This window comes from Muscardinus avellanarius, assembly GCF_963383645.1.
Source record: "Muscardinus avellanarius genome assembly, chromosome: 7".
NCBI lineage: Eukaryota > Metazoa > Chordata > Mammalia > Rodentia > Gliridae > Muscardinus > Muscardinus avellanarius.
In genome coordinates, this window is record NC_137793.1 from 15,971,323 (window position 1) to 15,990,844 (window position 19,522).

Consider the following 19,522-nt stretch of genomic DNA (forward strand, 5'->3'; position numbering starts at 1 on the left):
TATTTATTTATTTATTTTGAATATTTTATTTTATTTATTTTTATTGGTACATTATATTCATACATCATATTGGGGTAAAAAACTTGTGAGTACATACATGCACACATCACTAATTTAACCCCTACCCAATTCCCACCCCATTCCCTCCCCATCCCTCCCTCCCTTGCTTAGCTTAGTGGTTGACTTCCATATGTTTAAGTACATTGTGTGTTTTAGAGATTTTCCTCTTCCCCCCTCCTTTCTCCTCTTTAGGTTGTCTCGTTTGCTCCTCTATAGGATTTCCTTTTTCATCTAGAGTTCGTCCTATGACCCATTTCTCCTTAGCTTTCACATATTAGGGAAAACATCTGATTTCTTATTTTTTGTGACTGACTAATCTCACTTAGCATTATGTCCTCCAGTTCCATCCATTTCCCTGAAAATGATGTAATTGAGTTTTTTTTTTTAATGGCTGAGTAAAATTCCATTGTATACATATCCCACAGTTTTGTAATCCATTCATCTGTTGATGGACATCTTGGTTGTATAAAAAAACCTCATTTTTCTTAGTTTCCAAGGCTGTATGGCTCAAGACTTGGCACCAACAGATTGAGTGACTGATGGTCTGCTTCCCCTTAGACAGCCAGCTTCTGATTGTAAACTTGCATAGGAAAAGAATGAGGCATCTTTTAGAACACCTTTATCAAGGCACCAATCTCATTCATGAGGGCTGGCCCCCAAGACCTAATCATTTCACAAAGTCCTCAACAACTAATACCATCACCTCAGTGTTGAAGAGTTGAACGTATAAATTTGGGGTGAAGTAGGCATTCAGACTATAGCAAGATGGAATGCAATTGTCACCTTTTCTCTTTAGCATGAGATGAACAGAGACACAATACTTGAAGATATCTCTGCGTATCTCCATCTTTTCTTCATATGGCCCCAGGGCTTGAGAACTAAAGTATTTTACGAAGCTCCATATATTCTGTTAATTCAAAACGGCACTTCTGTGAGAGGCAGGTCTCTGGAGCCTGTGGGATTCAGCCTGCCAGCATTTCAATGTGTCTGGAAAGCGAATGTTGAATATTTATTTAACATTAGTGACTCCTACTCAGGACTTCCTTTGTCAGATGTGGTTACTTGAGTTTCATTTTCATTATACACCATCATTTCTGTAACTTATGACTGTGCAAGTGACATTGCATATTAGAAATCTTTTTATTCGGATTATTGCTCCTTATCCTACCTATCGTAATGATTAATATGGGGGATATAACTTTAATTTTTGCTTGCACATACCACCTATTATACAGTAATTATGCCTTTTGAATTATATATAAGGTCAAACTTCCTTTTAATTCCACCAACCCTGTAACTTATTGAATACAATTGTATATCAATATAGAATTTCATATCAATTATTTTGCATTTAAAATTATAATCATGGAAATGAAATTCCATGATGACAATCAGAATTTCTCAATTTTCATTAAACATAATAAATACCTAAGCACATACCTTAGATGAAAATGTAAAAATGTGGGTGTGTGTACATGTGTTTAGAAACAGTGGTATCAATAAATGGTATCAAAAAATTGGGTATCACAATGTATTATTTATTTTTAAAATGTCAGTCAAAAGGCAAGACAGGAGGGGACATTTTTAATCAAAACAGTAATTTTTTTTCTTTCTCTGTATCTGGTTCCTGTTCTTTACTTTTCCCTTAATTATAATTTTTAGTTTATGGTATTAAAGTTTCTCCTACAGTTAAATTAACTGTGATATCATGAGTTATATGTGGAAATAATAATCCAAAGTAAATGAATAGAAACCAAAAATCTGACACAATAATTATGTAAATAGGATCTAAAGAAAAAGAATAAACATTTGAGTTTTTCAGCAAAGACCAGATGATGTGGATAACCACAAAGCAGGCCTTTCTTTTCCCCAGAGAAGATAGTTTATTTGTCTACATATTATCTATTTATGTATTATATGCTGAATATGTCCCCATTGTCCTCCAGGCTAACCACCAAGGGTTTTCAAGAGAATCAGGTCCACTCTTTGCTCACGAGTTAATCATAACTTCTAGGCCTTAGCTAACCAACCCACATTTTTCAGTGATTAAATCAGAGGTGATCCATGGCTTATTCAGAAAAATTAAAAACCAACGATACAATGAGACACTTCTGGAAATTCTGGAAGATCTTTCATTGGTTCCTTTTGAATGTATAGTTTAGAAAAGAAGATGTGAGTTTAATCCGCAGTATAAGAGCTATCTAAGAGCAAAGAAAACACATGAACAGAGTAGAGCCAGATTGGAAGAATATGACACAAAATGTACCTAATGTAAGCTCTGCAGGACTTTTTTAATATATACTTTTATTAGTGAGTTGTAATCTTACATCATAATGTAGTTCAGAGTGATAGCGACATATCTGCATAAACATTTGGTAAGTTTTCTTCAAGCTTCCTCCCCTGATATTGAGATCAGCATTGTTAATTTCACATTAGTACATGACAATAATGGAAGTGTTCCCTTCATTAATTTTCCATCCCTCCCCCTCTAATTTCCACCTCCCCTATCCCCATTCCATTTCTCCACTGGGGTTTCTCCTCCATTGTATGAAGTCCTTCTTGTGTACTGATTAGTTCCTAGCTTTTGCATTAGAGGGAAATCATATGACCTTTATTTTTCTAACCAGCTAATCTCACAACATAATTTTCTCCAGGTTCATTCATTTTTTTTGAAAATGGCGTAATTTTTTTTTGATTTTGTAAAAATTAATTTATTTTTCTATTATTGGTGCACTGTATTCATACATCATAGTGGGATACAAACTTTTGTAGACATACATGCACACATCGCCCAGTCAGCCCCCACCCGATCCCCACCCCATTCCCTCCCCATCCCTCCTTCCCATGCTTGGCTTAGTGGTTGACATCTAGTATTATAGCAATTTATCCAAAATTAAAAATGATAATCTCACATAACAGTTTCATTTGTCTGATACCAAGCTTTTGATGACTTAAAGATAACATTTCAATATTTCTTTTTGCTTTCTTTCTTACCAGAGAATATTTTTTTTCTATTTTTTTAGGTGAAACTATCATATATTTATATATTTATTTTTCAGAAAAAAATCTATCCTAATATGGAATATGGATTCTAGATACCCAAAACGATCTTGAAAAAGAACAAAGCTAGCAGATATATATTTTCTGATTTCAAACCATATAAAGCTACAATAATTGAAACAGTGTAGTACTGTTCTAAAGGCAGATATATAAACCATTGGAGTTAAATAAAAGCCTAGAGCTAAATTCTTCCCTATATTGTCAAGTTATTTTTGACAAGGTTTCCACGAACATTTGGTGGGGGAAATAATAATCTTTTAACTAAATATTGTTGAAAAATAATAATTACATGGAAAAGAATAAAATTGGACCCTTACCTAATCCCATATACAAGTTTTAACTCAAAATAGATAAAAGACCTAAATATAAATCTTAAGACTATAAACTTTTAGAAGAAAATCTGGGTCATAAAACCTCACAACATTGAAATTGGCAGTGATTTCTTGGATATGATTTCAATGGCACAGGCAACAGAAAAATATACAAACTCCCTAAAAAATAAAAAAAAATTGTATATCCAAAGACAATGTAAACAGAGTTAAAAGTTACTAATAGAATTGGATAAAATATTTCCAAATGCTATATCTAAAGGTATATTAATATTCCAACTAGAAATCCTAAAAATTAACAACAATAAAGGCAAACAATACCATTTAGAGATAGGTAAAAGACTAACATAAATAATGAATCTTCACAGATAACCAATCTTAGTTGTCTGTTGGATGGAAAATCTTGTTTCTCTGGTTCTGGTGTGTGTTACCTATTTCTTCTTTGTAGTTAATCTCTTTGAGTATTTTCTCTAGTGCTGGTTTTGAAGACATAAATTCCTTCAGTTTCTGTTTGTCATGGAAGCTTCTTATTTTTCCATCTAATTTGATAGAAAGTTTTGCTGGGTAGGAAATTTTTGGCTGGGTAGGAAGTTGTTTTCTTTCAGAGTTTGGAATATGTTACTCCAAGCCCTTCTGGCTCTCATGACTTGGTTTGGGAAGTCTGGAGTGATTCTAATTGGTTTGCCTCTGAATGTCAGTTGGCCCTTTGTTTTGTTGCCTTTAAGATTCTCTGCTTGGCTTCCACATTGGTCATTTTGACAATTATGTGGCGTGGGGATCCTCTTCTCCGATCCTGTCTAAAGGGAGTTCTATACGTTTTCTGGACCTGTGTATCAACCTCTTGCTCTATGTTTGGAAAATTTTCTGCTATTACTTCCTTGAAGAGATTGTTGATCCCTTTGGTTTCACTTTCTTTTCCCTCCTCTATTCCAATTATTCTTAGGTTAGCTCTCTTAAAATGGGCCCATATTTCTTCAATGTCAGATTCCTGCTGTTGAATATTTTTTTCTAAATTAGAAACTATGCGTTCATTTTTGGATTGCTCATCTTCTAAGAGCGAGATTCTGTTCTCCATGTGGTCTAATCGGTCGTTCATGCTTTGAATTGAGGCCTTTACTTCATTAATTGCATCCTTTATCTCTTTTTGGCTCTCTCTGAGTTCTTTTCGAAGCACCTCTATTATTTCTACCGTTATTTTCCTGATTTGATCTTCTAGAAATCTCTGATTTTCTGTTTTATCGGGTTCTGATGTTGTGGGGTTGTGGGCATTGATTGCTCCAGTATTATTCCTCTTTCCCATGATTTTGGAAGTTTGTGCCTTCTCTGGGTTCTTCCCTTGGGTCACTATGGCTTCACTTAAGGTGCTCTGGATCTCGAGTCTGTAATATCTCAGACCTCACTACTCCTTTACTGTGTTGTATCACAGAGTCTCCGACCCAGGGAGTCGATAGAGGCTGCTTTAAACTATGGGGGGTGCCAGGTTGCACGTTCTCCTATGGTGTGATATCTCTGCCACCGCCACTTGCCCACTGGGTCAAGTCCCAGGAAGTACAGTACTGGGATTTCTCCTCTGTGGCCCGCAATTTGACTCACTGTTCTTGAGTTCGCAGATGTAGCTGTACTGGACTCGTTGAATTCGCTGCTGCTGCCACCGGTGCAATATGGCGCTTCTGCTACGCCCTTGGCCGTGAGGCTGGCTTATTTCTTCTTGGTTTTGAATTCCACTGAGTCCTTGCAGCGTGTGCTGAGCTCAGCCACTGGAAGCTTTAGGTGTTCCCTGCGCTGAAAAATCCTGCCTGGCTGTTCCGCAGCGGCTCACCTCTGCTTGCTGTGGCCGTCTGGTGAATTCGCCGCTGATGCCGGCAATATGGTGCTGCTGCTGCGTCCTCGGGCGTGAGGCAGTATATCTCCTCTGTGGCTCTGAGCTCTGTTCTCAGTCCGCTTTCTCTCTGGAGCCTGGTGATTTTTTTGTTTCTCTGGTGATGTTGTTTTCTGGCTATGAAAGGCGCTGATTTTGTGGTAATGGAGATTGGTTGTTAGCGGGGCTCTTAAGCCCCACTTTTCTCGGTCGCCATCTTCCCAGAAGTCCAAGAACTCGAAAATGGTGTAATTTTGTTCTTTATTGCTAAGTAGAATTTCATTGTGTTTATATACCATAATTTTGAAATCCATTCTTCTGTTGATCTAGGTTGGTTTCATAATTTCACTATTGTAAATTGTGCTGCTATTAACATGGATATGGGTATATCACTATAATATGTTGATTTCAGTCCCTTTGGAAAGATATCTACCTGCGGTATAACTGGATTATATGGTGGCTCCATTCCCAGTTTTCTGAGAAATCTTCACACTGATCTCCATAGTGGCTGCACTAAATTGAAGTTTCACCAACAGTGTATACAAATTCCTATTTACCCACATCCTCACTGGCATTTATTTCTGCTGACCTGTGATTGTCATTCTAATTTGAGTTAGGTGGAATCTCAATGTATTTCTGGTTTGAACTTCCCTAATTTCTAATGGGTTTGAACATCTTTCCATATATTTATTGGCCATTTGTATTTCTTCTTTTGTAAAGTGCCTGTGTAGTTTAATAGTGCATTTCTTGATCAGGTTATTTGGATTCTTTTAGTGTTAATCTTTTAAGTTCTTTATATCAAGCTCTCCAGTGCTGAGCTTCCTATTCACAAGAGCCAATAAGTTCCTTTTTGGCATGAGATTTAATTTGGGATTTCTGTCAGTTGCAGCTAAGATCCAGTATGCTCTGTCTTTATGAAGAGGGCATATAAAGAGTTGGCAACTAGGAGTTTTTCACTGTGGAGAAGAAACTATATTCTCTTCTGAGATAGGTGATAGCTTTATTCCATACCAGCAAAGTTTGGACTTGCAATCAGGCAGACATTACTGGTAGAAGAATGAGAGATTGCAGACATTACTGGTGGAAGAATGAGAGAATGCTACAATTTGCAAAGGCACCGCAGCAAAGGAAGGAGCAAACCAAGAATTGCTTTCACTTTCCAAGAGGCCCTTGGTACAACCCTAGTTAAAAGAGTTATTTTTTTTGTGTATGTATACATTACAAGATGCAATTGTCTAATTTTTTTTATTATTTAATCATCTCTGCCAGGGTTGTATGAGAAGAGGCCTTTATATATGCTAGAAATTATAATAAAAATCTATTGTAAGAGGAAAAAATGAATTCCACCATAAAGGTGCTAATGAATGCAAGTAAACTCCTGGATTGTTTCAGTAACTATGTGCCAAGAAGGAAATTTCATCACTGATGTTGTGGAACATATTCTGGGTCAGCTTGGAGTCTGAGGGTAGATACTAGAAATAAGAAAAATGATAAATTGCCAAACTAGAGAACCAGCCAAGATGTCCATCAACAGATGAACGGATTCCAAAACTGTGGGATATGTACACAATGGAATTTTGCTCAGACATAAAATAACACAATTGCATCATTTTCAAGGAAATGGATGGAACTTGAGGACATAATGCTAAGTGAGATTAGTCAGTCACAAAAAATAAGAAATTGGATGCTGTCCCTAATATGTGAAAACTAAGGAGAAACGGGTCATAGGAGGAAGTCTAGGTGAAGAAGATACTAGAGATGAGTAAATAAGGTGACCTAAATGAGGGGATGGGAGGAGGAAGAGGGAAACTCTCTAAAGCACAGGATGTACTTAAACAAACATACAGATGTCAACCACTAAGCCAAGCATGGGAAGGAGGATTGGGGAGGGAATGAGGATTGGTAGGGGCTAACTGGGCGATGTGTGCATGTATGTCTACACAAGTTTTTTTTTTTTTATTCCATTATGATATATGAATACAATGCACCAATAAGAAAATTAAAAAAGAAAAAAATAGAAAAATGATAAATTAGAAAAAATAGAGACTTTGAATTTCTTTCTTGGCATATAAAGAATTTCAAAGTTGCTATTCTAAAAACAAAATACTGAACAAACTAAAAAAAATCAACAATTCTTCTTAAATAGGTCACAAAATTTAGGTCATTGGGAAAAACACTGCTCCCAAAATTGTAGTGACAGACAGGTGAGTGCAGGTGAATATAACTTAATGGAGCAGAAACCTCTGTGGGAATTACTGGTGGTAAGAAGCCCCAGCACTGATACAAGTGTCTGATTTCTAGAGGTTCTGTGTGGACATGTTTGAGAGTTAAGAATCCCAGGGGACCTAATCAGATAGAGGTCCTCACACCTTTGGGAATTTTACTTCCAGGAGCTCAGTCATATTTTCACAGTTAATATAAGAGAAAAAAAAATCCCCTGTTGCTTCTGGTAGGGAAGCAATTTTGAAACAAGTAAAACATTCTGTTCTCAAGAAGGCATGCCTTCAAGAGAAACTATCTTGCAAAAGTTTAAACTATTGGAGGTTCAGACTAACCAACTAGGTTCAGAGCCTAAGCATCTTGGTTGACAAGAAATATCTAATTCCATCCCCTCTATACTTCCATATAGAAGAAAGGAAATATATAGCCCAGTTAGTACTAGCTTTTCTTCCCCCCCCCCCTTTTTTTTTTGGTGGTACTGAGGGTGGAACCTAGGGGCTTTCTACCTCCGGGCTATACTCCCACACTGATTTTATATTTTATTTAGAAATAGGGTCTCACTAAGTTTCTGAGAGCCTCATTAAGTAGCTGAGGCTGGCTTCAAACCTGTGCAATCCTCCTGTATCGGCCTCCCAAGCACTGGGATTACACGCATGTGCCACCATGCCTGACCTAGCCTTTCTTTTAGGGAAGAAAAGTGCTATCTATTTATCACTTCTCCAGCTAACCTGTTAAGAGGAAAACATCTGAAAAGCATCTGTGAAGCTCATTGTCTAGAGGCATAAGCTCATTAAAAGACTGAGATGTGCACACGAAAAATAAGCGTCATAAAAATGCTTATGACTACAATTCACCAATAAAAGTAAAAAAAGAATGCTGACATGTCATTGGGGAAATGCAAATTAAACAATAAGACATTACTACATATCCATTAGAATGGCAAAAACTCAAGCCCCAAATACAGGAGAGGTTGTGGAGGATCAGGAACTCTTGTTGCTGATGGGAAGGCTAATGATAGTCTCTTTTGAAGCCAGTATGGCAGTTTTTAGTGCTAAGCATACTGTAATGCTAAGCATACTGTTCCTATATGTGTCAATAAACACAGTCCTTGTTATTTATGCAAAAGAGTTGAAAACTTGCCTCCACTGGTACATAGGTTACTAGAACAGCTTTATTCATTATTGCCCAATCATAAAAGCAACAAAGATATCCTTCAGCAAGTGATTGGGTAAAACCTGCAACATTCAGCTGTTCAGGGTGGCGCAAGCCTATAATTCCAGCGCTTGGGAGGCTGAGAACGGAGGATCACACAGGTTCGAAGCCAGCCTCAGCTACTTGCTGAGGCTCTCAGCAACTTAGCGAGACCCTGTTTCCAAATGAAGTATAAAATAGGTCTGGGATTATAGCCCATAGGGACAAAAGCCCTGGGTTCTACCCTCAGGACCACAAAAACAAAATAAACAAAAAACTGCAACATACACACAATGGACTATTAGTGATAAAAATGAGCTATCAATCTATGAAAATACATGAAAAAATCCTAATGCATGCTGCAAAGAAATCAGTCTGGAAAGATCACATACTGTATGATTCCAACTATGTGATATCATGAAAAGCTACAGAGATCATAAAGGAACAGTGATTGCCATAGGTTGAGGTGAGGATGGATGACCATGCAGACACTAAAGGCTTAACTCAGCAGACGTATTTTGTAGGATACTATGATGATAGATGCATGTAATTATCCATTTGTGAAAATTCAAAGTGAACACTAATGTCAACTATAGACTTTAGCTAATAAGAGTGTATAGATAGTGGTTTGTCAATTATAACAAGTGTACCACACTAATTGAAAAGGTTAATAATAGGGGTAACAAACTGGAAAAGGATAAAAAAAGGAGATTATGGAAATTCTATGAATTTTACCAATTTCTTTTTATAAACCTAAAATTGGCCTAAAATGTTTTTTTTAATCTATAAATTGGAGAGAGGAAACGTTTATAGTGCAGAGGTATGTATGCCACCTTAACTAAGTGATCAAACAGTAGAGCATAAGTGATAGACTAAGCAAACATCATATGCCAATTGCTATTATACAATGCCAAACATACTTGCACTGCGTTTGTGATATTTTTGCCCAAAATATTTAATTTGGACATATTCATGAAGTATACACACTGACCAATCTGGAACTGTAAACTGTAGCAGTACAGATTGTGAAGGATTATATATATATATATATATATATATATATATATATATATATATATAACTGGTCTCATCTATTCCAAAGTATTTATATTACCAAATTTAAAAAAAAGAAAATTCAGATTTAAAGGAGACTAAATATTCATGATATTGACATCTAATTTATGATCCTGATTAAACCTTGATTTAATCTGATAGTAGATTTTGTGGTAAATTAGAAACCATATAAATTTTTTTTTATTTTTTATTTTTATTTTTTAATTTTATTTTATTGGTGCACTGTATTCATACATCATAGTGGGATACAAACTTTTGTAGACATACATGCACACATCGCCCAGTCAGCCCCCACCCGATCCCCACCCCATTCTCTCCCCATCCCTCCTTCCCATGCTTGGCTTAGTGGTTGACATCTAGTATTATAGCAATTTATCCAAAATTAAAAATGATAATCTCACATAACAGTTTCATTTGTCTGATACCAAGTGTTTGATGATTTAAAGATAGCATTTCAATATTTCTTTTTGCTTTCTTTCTTACTAGAGCATATTTTTTTCTGTTTTTTTAGGTGAAACTATCATATATTTATATATTTATTTTTCAGAAAAAAATCTATCCTAATATGGAATATGAATTCTAGATACCCAAAACGATCTTGAAAAAGAACAAAGCTAGCAGATATATATTTTCTGATTTCAAACCATATAAAGCTACAATAATTGAAACAGTGTAGTACTGTTCTAAAGGCAGATATATAGACCATTGGAGTTAAATACAAGCCTAGAGCTAAATTCTTCCCTATATTGTCAAGTTATTTTTGACAAGGTTTCCACGAACATTTGGTGGTAGAAATAATAATCTGTTAACTAAATATTGTTGAAAAATAATAATTACATGGAAAAGAATAAAATTGGACCTTTACCTAATCCCATATACAAGTATTAACTCAAAATAAATAAAAGACCTAAATATAAATCTTAAGACTATAAACTTTTAGGAGAAAATCTGGGTCATAAAACCTCACAACATTGAAATTGGCAGTGATTTCTTGGATATGATTTCAATGGCACAGGCAACAGAAGAGTATACAAACTCCCTAAAAAATTAAAAAAAAATATTGTATATCCAAAGACAATGTAAACAGAGTTAAAAGTTACTAATAGAATTGGATAAAATATTTCCAAATGCTATATCTGAAGGTATATTAATATTCCAACTAGAAATCCTAAAAATTAACAACAATAAAGGCAAACAATACAACTTAGAGATAGGTAAAAGACTAACATAAATAATGAATCTCCACAGATAACCAATCTTAGTTGTCTGTTGGATGGAAACTCTTGTTTCTCTGGTTCTGGTGAGTGTTACCTATTTCTTCTTTGTAGTTAATCTCTTTGAGTATTTTCTCTAGCGCTGGTTTTGAAGACATAAATTCCTTCAGTTTCTGTTTGTCATGGAAGCTTCTTATTTCCCCATCTAATTTGATAGAAAGTTTTGCTGGGTAGGAAATTTTTGGCTGGAAGTTGTTTTCTTTCAGAGTTTGGAATATGTTACTCCAAGCCCTTCTGGCTCTCATGACTTGGTTTGGGAAGTCTGGAGTGATTCTAATTGGTTTGCCTCTGAATGTCAGTTGGCCCTTTGTTTTTGTTGCCTTTAAGATTCTCTGCTTGGCTTCCACATTGGTCATTTTGACAATTATATGGCGTGGGGATCCTCTTCTCCGATCCTGTCTAAAGGGAGTTCTATAAGTTTCCTGGATCTGTGTATCAACCTCTTGCTCTATATTTGGAAAATTTTCTGCTATTACTTCCTTGAAGAGATTGTTGATCCCTTTGGTATCACTTTCTTTTCCCTCCTCTATTCCAATTATTCTTAGGTTAGCTCTCTTAAGATGGGCCCATATTTCTTCAATGTCAGATTCCTGCTGTTGGATATTTTTTTCTAGATTAAAAACTATGCATTCATTTTTGGAATGATCATCTTCTAAAAGCGAGATTCTGTTCTCCATGTGGTCTAATCGGTCGTTCATGCTTTGAATTGAGGCCTTTACTTCATTAATTGCATCCTTTATCTCTTTTTGGCTCTCTCTGAGTTCTTTTCGAAGCACCTCTATTATTTCTACAGTTATTTTCCTGATTTGATCTTCTAGAAATCTCTGATTTTCTGTTTTATCAGGTTCTGATGTTGTGGGGTTGTGCACATTCATTACTCCAGTGTTATTCCTCTTTCCCATGATTTCGGAGGTTTGTGCCTTCTCTGGGTTCTTCCCTTGGGTCACTATGGCTTCACTTAAGGTGCTCTGGATCTCGAGTCTGTATTATCTCAGACCCCACTACTCCTTTACTGGGTTGTATCACAGAGTCTCTGACCCAGGGAGTCGATAGAGGCTGCTTTAAACTATGGGGGTGCCAGGTTGCACGTTCTCCTATGGTGTGATATCTCTGCCACCACCACTCCCTCACTGGGTCAAGTCCCAGGAGGCCCAATACTGCGATTTCTCCTCTGTGGCCCACAATTTGACTCACTGTTCTTGAGTACGCAGATGTAGCTGTACTGGACTCGGTGAATTCACTGCTGCTGCTGCCGCCGGTGGCAATATGGCGCCTCTGCCACGCCCTCGGCCATGAGGCTGGCGTATTTTTTCTTCTCTGGTTTTGATTTCCACTCTGAATCCCTGCAGCGTGTGCTGAGCTCAGCCACTGGGAGCTTTAAATGCTGTCTGCGCCGAAAGATCCCGCCTGGCTGTTCCGCAGCGGCTCACCTGGCTTGCTGTAGCCGTCCGTTGAGTTCTCCGCTGTCGCTGGCAGTATGGCGCTGCTGCCGCGTCCTTGGGCTCGTGTGTCTCCTCTGTGGCCCTGAGCTCTGTTCTCAGTCCGCTTTCTCTCTGGAGCCTGGTGGTTTTTTTTGTTTTTCTGGTGATGGTGTTTTCTGGCTATGAAAGGCGCTCTTTTTGTGGTAATGGAGATTGGTTGTTAGCGGGACTCTTAAGCCCCGCTTTTCTCGGTCGCCATATTCCTGGAAGTCCAATTTTTATTAGTTATTATATCAAAGTTAAATATCGTGGGTATGAGTATGGTATTGTGGTTGAGTAGTAGATATTTGCACAGGTAGTTAAGGGCAAAGTGTCTTCATTACCTGCCATATTCTCAACTTTCAAAAAATAATATGTGTCCTCAATGGTATATAATAAATGTGAATTAGTTTATTTAGTCTTCCAATGTGAGAAAAGAAAGTAAAGATAATGTTTAGATATGATGAGACTTTATAAAAGTAAATACATACACTACTCATTGAAGTAGTAATCAGTACCATTTTCTGGGAGGCAATTTGTTACATTGAAACAATTAAAATGTATGTGTACACTTGGTCATCGTCATCGGAACTCTTAAATATCCTCAGTTAAAATAATTTGTATATATATGTCTATAATGACAACAAAAGGTACAACCTAAATTCCACCAGTATTGAGATGATGTTGCTCAGGTTGCCGATGTACATGCTAACCTGGCTTATCAGAGCATCCTGTCCTCTTACCTGCTCTGACTGGTTCAGGATGATGTGTATGACCGACCCTAGCAAAAACATGACTTTTGTTAGAATGATTAGGAGAAAAACTCACTTTGCTACTGCATCTGAAACTGAAATAATATAACAAAAAACTTGCAGGAATATATAAAATATATAACTTCTTTTTTGAGAAAGAAGTTAGTGCATAGAAAAATAGATTTAAAATGTGGAGAGAGACTCATTTAAAGACCTGGCTCCATCTGTAACTGAGATTCTGGACTCTTTCATTAAGGAAGTTACTGAGGTCGTTGCTGTGGTTTAAAGTTATTATTGCACTTCCCCCTCAAATTCATATTTTTGGAACTTAATCACCAAGACAAATGTTGGGAGATGTGATGCTTAGTTCTGAGGGCTCGGACTTCATGACTAGATCAATGCTGATTTTAGAAGGGTTTTCAGGATGGTTTGTTATCCCTTTCTTTATGCCATGATGAGAATAGTACTTCTCCCCTCTGAAGAATGAAATGTTCAAGGTATCATCTTGCAAGTAGAGAGACAAGGCCCTGACTTGTGAGTGCTCTGATCTTGGCATTCCAATCTCAGAACTGTGAGAGAATCAATTTATGTTCTTTATAAATCTCCCAGTCTGGTATTCTGTTACCACAGAACAAAATGGATGAAGACAGTGAGGTCTGTTTTTTTGTTTTGCTTTTGAGGTCTGTTTCTTGTTTTGCTTTTGCTTTTGTTTTGTTTTGTTTCTTTTTTTTCCCCTAGATATAATTTGAGTTACATTTGTAACAGAAGTCATTAGAGCAAACATATTCTTAGGCCTGAAAAGTAAAAAAGAACAAAAATAAAGGATGTACAAACATTTCTTGTGTACAGAGTATAGACCCTTTATTTACATTTGTAGTCAAAAATAAAAATTACTATTTAGTATGGTTTCAAATTGACATAATCATAAGCTACTGTTTTTTAAGTGTTATTTCAATCTTCTTTTATTTGCTACAACTTTTTCTTCAACTGTTTAACCAGATTCATCAGAGAAAAAGAGTCAGTAACATTCACAGGGTGATCTTTTTGTTTGTCTGTCAGATATCACCAGGCTTGTGTATATCAGAGTTTTCCCCTGTTTCATTCCCTCCTGAGTAACCTCTGGACATGTAGGCCAGCAATCTAAATTGTAATTCATGTTATAAATAGAGTAAGGAGGGCTTGAGGGAAAGAAAGATGAAAATAAGAATTTTCTTAGGTGAGGAGAGAGAACTTGCCATCTGAAGTATAAGAACTTCCACGATGATATTAAAAGTAGTTCCAAATGTTTTAAGTAGGTGGGTACTATGGATAGCCAATACATAACATATAAATTTGATTTTCTAAAGGCCCCTCTTAAACTCAATGTTTTAACATTTTGTGAAGCTGAAGCATTAAAGGTAAAGCTAAGTAACATATGACTTGAACTTAATGATTTTTAACCCTGACTCTTTGAAACAGTGCTTCAGAGATCCTCAGTACTATACTTTTCTTATTTGACTTTAAAATGAATTTTTGACATTGTAGTGAGCTAAAGGGTAATATCGACACCAAAACCCAAAACAAACAAAACACCAAGTCCTAAACCCTGGTCCCTGTGAATAATGAATTTATATGGGAAAAGGTCTTTGTGGATATAATTAGGGACCTTGAGGTGAGGTCACCCTGCAGTAAATGGTGGGGTACTAAATTTAATTACAAACATCTTTATAAGGACATAAAGGAGGAGGGCTGTGGTGAATGAGGAGTCAGAATCATAAAGCCACAAAAAGTACCAAGGGCTTCCTAAAAATGGAAGAGACAAGGAATGATTCTCTCTGGAAACTTTGCAGGGAGCACAGCCCCGTTGACACCTATTTTTGGGCTTTGGCCCTTGGGAGCTGTCAGAGAATAAATTTCTGTTATTTCAAAGCACCAAGTTTGCAGCAATCTGCTACATCCCTCATAATAAGACTATACAAATATATTTCTTAAAATTGCAATTAAGTTAGACTCCAAATGTACTCTGCATGTGTATAATCTAACAAATCCAAACAAAATAGAGACCCATTTATGCATTCTTCCTTTCAGATGATTCCATTTCTGTGAAGAATTTAGGTATCAGGATTAAGTTTACCTTCTCCTTAATAACACATACTGTCATAAGATTTCTCTTTCTTCCTTTCTTTCTTTCTTTCTTTCTTTCTTTCTTTCTTTCTTTCTTTCTTTCTTCTTTTTTGGTGGTACTGGGGGTGGAACCCAGAGGCTTTCTACCTCCAGGCTATACACCCAGACCTATTTTGTATTTTATTTGGAAACAAGGTCTCATTAAGTTGCTGAGAGCCTCACTAAGTAGCTGAGGCTGGCTTCAAACCTGTGCTATCCTCCTGTCTCAGCCTCCCAAGTGCTGGGATTACAAGTGTGCACCACCACGCCTGGCTATACTGTTATAAGCTTTCAAGATATAAGGTGTTAAAATAGTGGTGCTGTGCACTAATTACCTCAGTTAATCTGATTGATTAGTTGGGGAATCTTTCAGATGCAAATTAAACAAACTTGTAAAACGATGGAATGTATTAGTTCATAGATCTAAAACATTTTAGAATAGTGTGCTCAATTCAGAAACACTTAACACATGCTTAGAGTCAAATAAAAATTTTTTCCTTTAGACTAAGACTTCCTACAATGACTGGATTCTTCTTATTCATTGACTTAATCTCTTCCCATTTCTCATTTGTCACCTCAGCTACAGTAAATTCCTTGAAGTTTCTAGAATAGATTGAGTCAATTAAGCTTCATAGATATATCTGTTTGCCTGGCTTGCTAAACATCTTAATACATTTGTTAGACATTTTGGCTAAATTAAGACAAATATAAGGATCCAATGGCACTTTCCCCCAGTGGCCTAACATATCCCAAGTAAAGAGAGGTTGATTTAAAAAATAAAAGTTATTTTTGTCTTATGGGGAAAGAATAAACCCTAGGGGGATCTGTGAGAAGTCCATAGATATTTTAAGAGGGACATACTGGGAGAAGCAAAGTTCTGGGTGTGGTTTCACATCGATGCCATTTTTGACCTGTGCCTGCCTGTAGGACACTACATCAGAAAGGGCTTGTTGTGGGACTGATGCCGTGTCCATCTCAGCTAACTTGCGAGGCCCGAACTTGCAATGTGACAATATTTGAAGGTAGGGCTGTTGGAAGGTCGTCAGTTTTAGAGTATATCCTGAAGGTGGGGCCCTTATGATGAGATCTGTGCCCTTTTAAGAAGAGCCACAATGAGAGGCCTCTCTCTCTTTCTCCACATGCATTGCTTCAAGGGAGGTAGGATTAATAGATTCTTTCCAAAGAAAATGTGCCAAGATCATAGCCTTCTTTATCTTACACACTCATCTTTGCATGAATGGATGCTCCAACATTGAAGAATATGACAGCACTTTCATTTGGACCTTCCGATTTCTAATTGCGGATATCATGAGACTAGTTTCCTTTGTCTAACTTGTTCACTTTAAAGTCAGTAAATTGATGCTTCTGAAAAACTCATACTAATAAATCATTATCTGTTTTATTTTTGAGAGTTGTCTCTTGTTTAATTTGGAGAAACAGTAGAAGCAATGCTATTGAAATAAAAATTAGTGAGTCAGTCCTACATGCTGTACTGGTTTCTTTAGAGTTGCCTGCATCTTCTTAGTCTCCTTAAATTCTTGAGGGATATCACCTCACTTTATAGGAAACCTTTTTCCTACAGCTAGAGCTTTTCATCAGAAATCTATTTTTCAAAAAATATGAAAATCCACATACTACTTAACATCAGATTGTTTTATCTGATTAGTACCTTGAAAAAACTCTAAAAACATTGGTTTTGTTTTCCAAACACCCTATTTGAAGTCAATTTTTAAAAAGAACTTTATGGTTGTGTGTGTGTGTGTGTGTGTGTGTGTGTGTGTGTGTGTGTGTTACTCTTTCCTTTACTTCGGAGGCAAAAATAGGTTTAGAAAAACATCAGAATCTTGTCTCTTTCTATAATAGCTCCTACAGTCATATAGTTTGAGTTATGACCCATTTCCAGCCTGAATGTTTCAGGCCAGATAAATATGGGACAGATTCCTATATTCCAATCTTTAATCACTTGGCAGTGTTTGTTTGTATTCTTTGCTAGGTTGGCATTTTAGTTGTATATTCTGAGTAAGAAGCTTCTTCATTCAATATTACAGATTCCTTATGCACTTTTTCAAAGATTATATGGCTTAACAATAAAAGAGCACAGATATAGTTCCCAGCATTATTTAGAAAATGTCGATTTCAAGTTTTTACTAAGGCTTTTGTAGGTTTTTGTAACAACCACTTTGGAAAGGTAGGTGGAGTCGACTAGATGGTACTATTAGCAAACAACCAAGACTGATGAAATGACTGTTTTGGAACACCTCTTTTCAGCCAATTTAGAATCAAGGCTATATTTCTAAGAAATTGCATAAGTATCAGTTATTCCATGTTGTTTTCTAGGCAGTCTCAAATATTGTCATATGCTTGAGCTCCCTCTATAATTTTGTACACAACGAAACAAGAGAATTTGTTCTATTTTTGGTAAATACTAACATTGATAAAGTATAAGCAATAGTTTTTCTTCTGTACTTTCCTTCTTTGCCCATCTCATTAAAGTAAGCAAGGATAGAATTGGAACCACAGATAATCCATCAGAAAAGACACCCCCTTTCTCATTCCATGAATTACAGCATAGAAAGGATGTATTTCAAAGTGACGTGCATAGACGAGACTGCTAAATGGTCATACTCTAAATCAATGCCATCTATGAACATCTCACAGGTACCTTATTTTATAAGGAATTCTTTGTCTTTCTTTGCTTTTCTGTTTTTCTTTCATTTTACAGTGAATTCTAAATCTTTTCAGCAGCCCCCCAAATTATGTAAGATGCAAGAAGATGCCCATTGTTTTAGTTATCCCAAGAGTAAAAATGAATTAACACTCCATATTGATCATTCTAACTTCTCATCCTTTCCTGGAAGATAGCTGATGGGTCCTTCTGGTATACCCCAATGTGTCATCACTTTCTGCCAAGCTTTGGCACAGCTTTTTTTTTTTTTTCCCTTGGAGCCATCTGATCTAATCCATTCTGTCTTCTTATATTGAAATTAACAAGGCATATACCCTGAGGCACAGGCTATATCTACAACAGTGAGGCACAAATGAACTTGAACATGAGGTCAATCAAGTGCACAGAATACATCAGACAGTTATTCCAAGGCTCACGCTGTGTCTATAATTGCCCCTTGTTCGGTCATTAGAGCTCCCTTATAAGTCATTATTTTGAGTCAGCAGAGCTATGGGGAGTATTCTTCCTGATGGTTAGTATAAACTTAAGTTGATAACATAAATATCTCCCTGCACAAAATACAAGGAGCAGGTATTTAGATTGGATCTAATAAAGTGTGCAGCTGTTTGGTCTCTTTATGAATCCAAGCTAAAACAATAACAGAACTTTCTTCTCCTTCAGCAATTCTGTGAAAAAGATACTCTATTTTTTAAAATGAAGGAATATATGTCCTGTTACAATTTGCCTCTCTGTTTTTATCCTAGATTGATTGCATTTGGTCAAGATCAACATAATTCTGGTTTCATGGGAATTTTCCCTTATTCAGCCCTGGGTAAAAATTATTCTATTTGAAAGTAGAATCATCATGTATTCATTTGTTTTTGTGGAGGAAAGAGGCCTAAGTTTAATAATGAAATGATATACCTAGTTTGTGGCTTCAAGCATACTTTCAGAAGTATCATCTTTACTGGGGAAAACAAAATAAAAACCTAATTTTTATGCTCAAAGATGGTGACTAGCCGGGCGTGGTGGCGCACGCTTGTAATCCCCGCGCTTGGGAGGCAGAGACAGGAGGATCGCGCAGGTTCAAAGCCAGCAGCGCGCGCTGGCTTAGGAGACCCTGTTTCCAAATAAAAATGTAAAAATAGGTCTGGGAGTGTGGCCTTGAGGCAGAAGGGCTTCCAGGAACCCCAGTACCACCACCAAAAAAAAAAAAAAAAAAAAAAGATGGTGACTAACAGAACTCAGATGGGGCTTATAGAAAAGAATTGAGTACTTTATTCATGAGTATCCAGCCACTGGACAAAAATGAAAGCACCTGGAAAAATGGGGAAGAATGACTGAAATAATTAGGAAATATCCATTCACTCACTTAAGGAGATTAAGGGTTTTTTTTTTTTTTTTTGGTGGTACTGGGAGTAGAACCCAGGAGCTTTC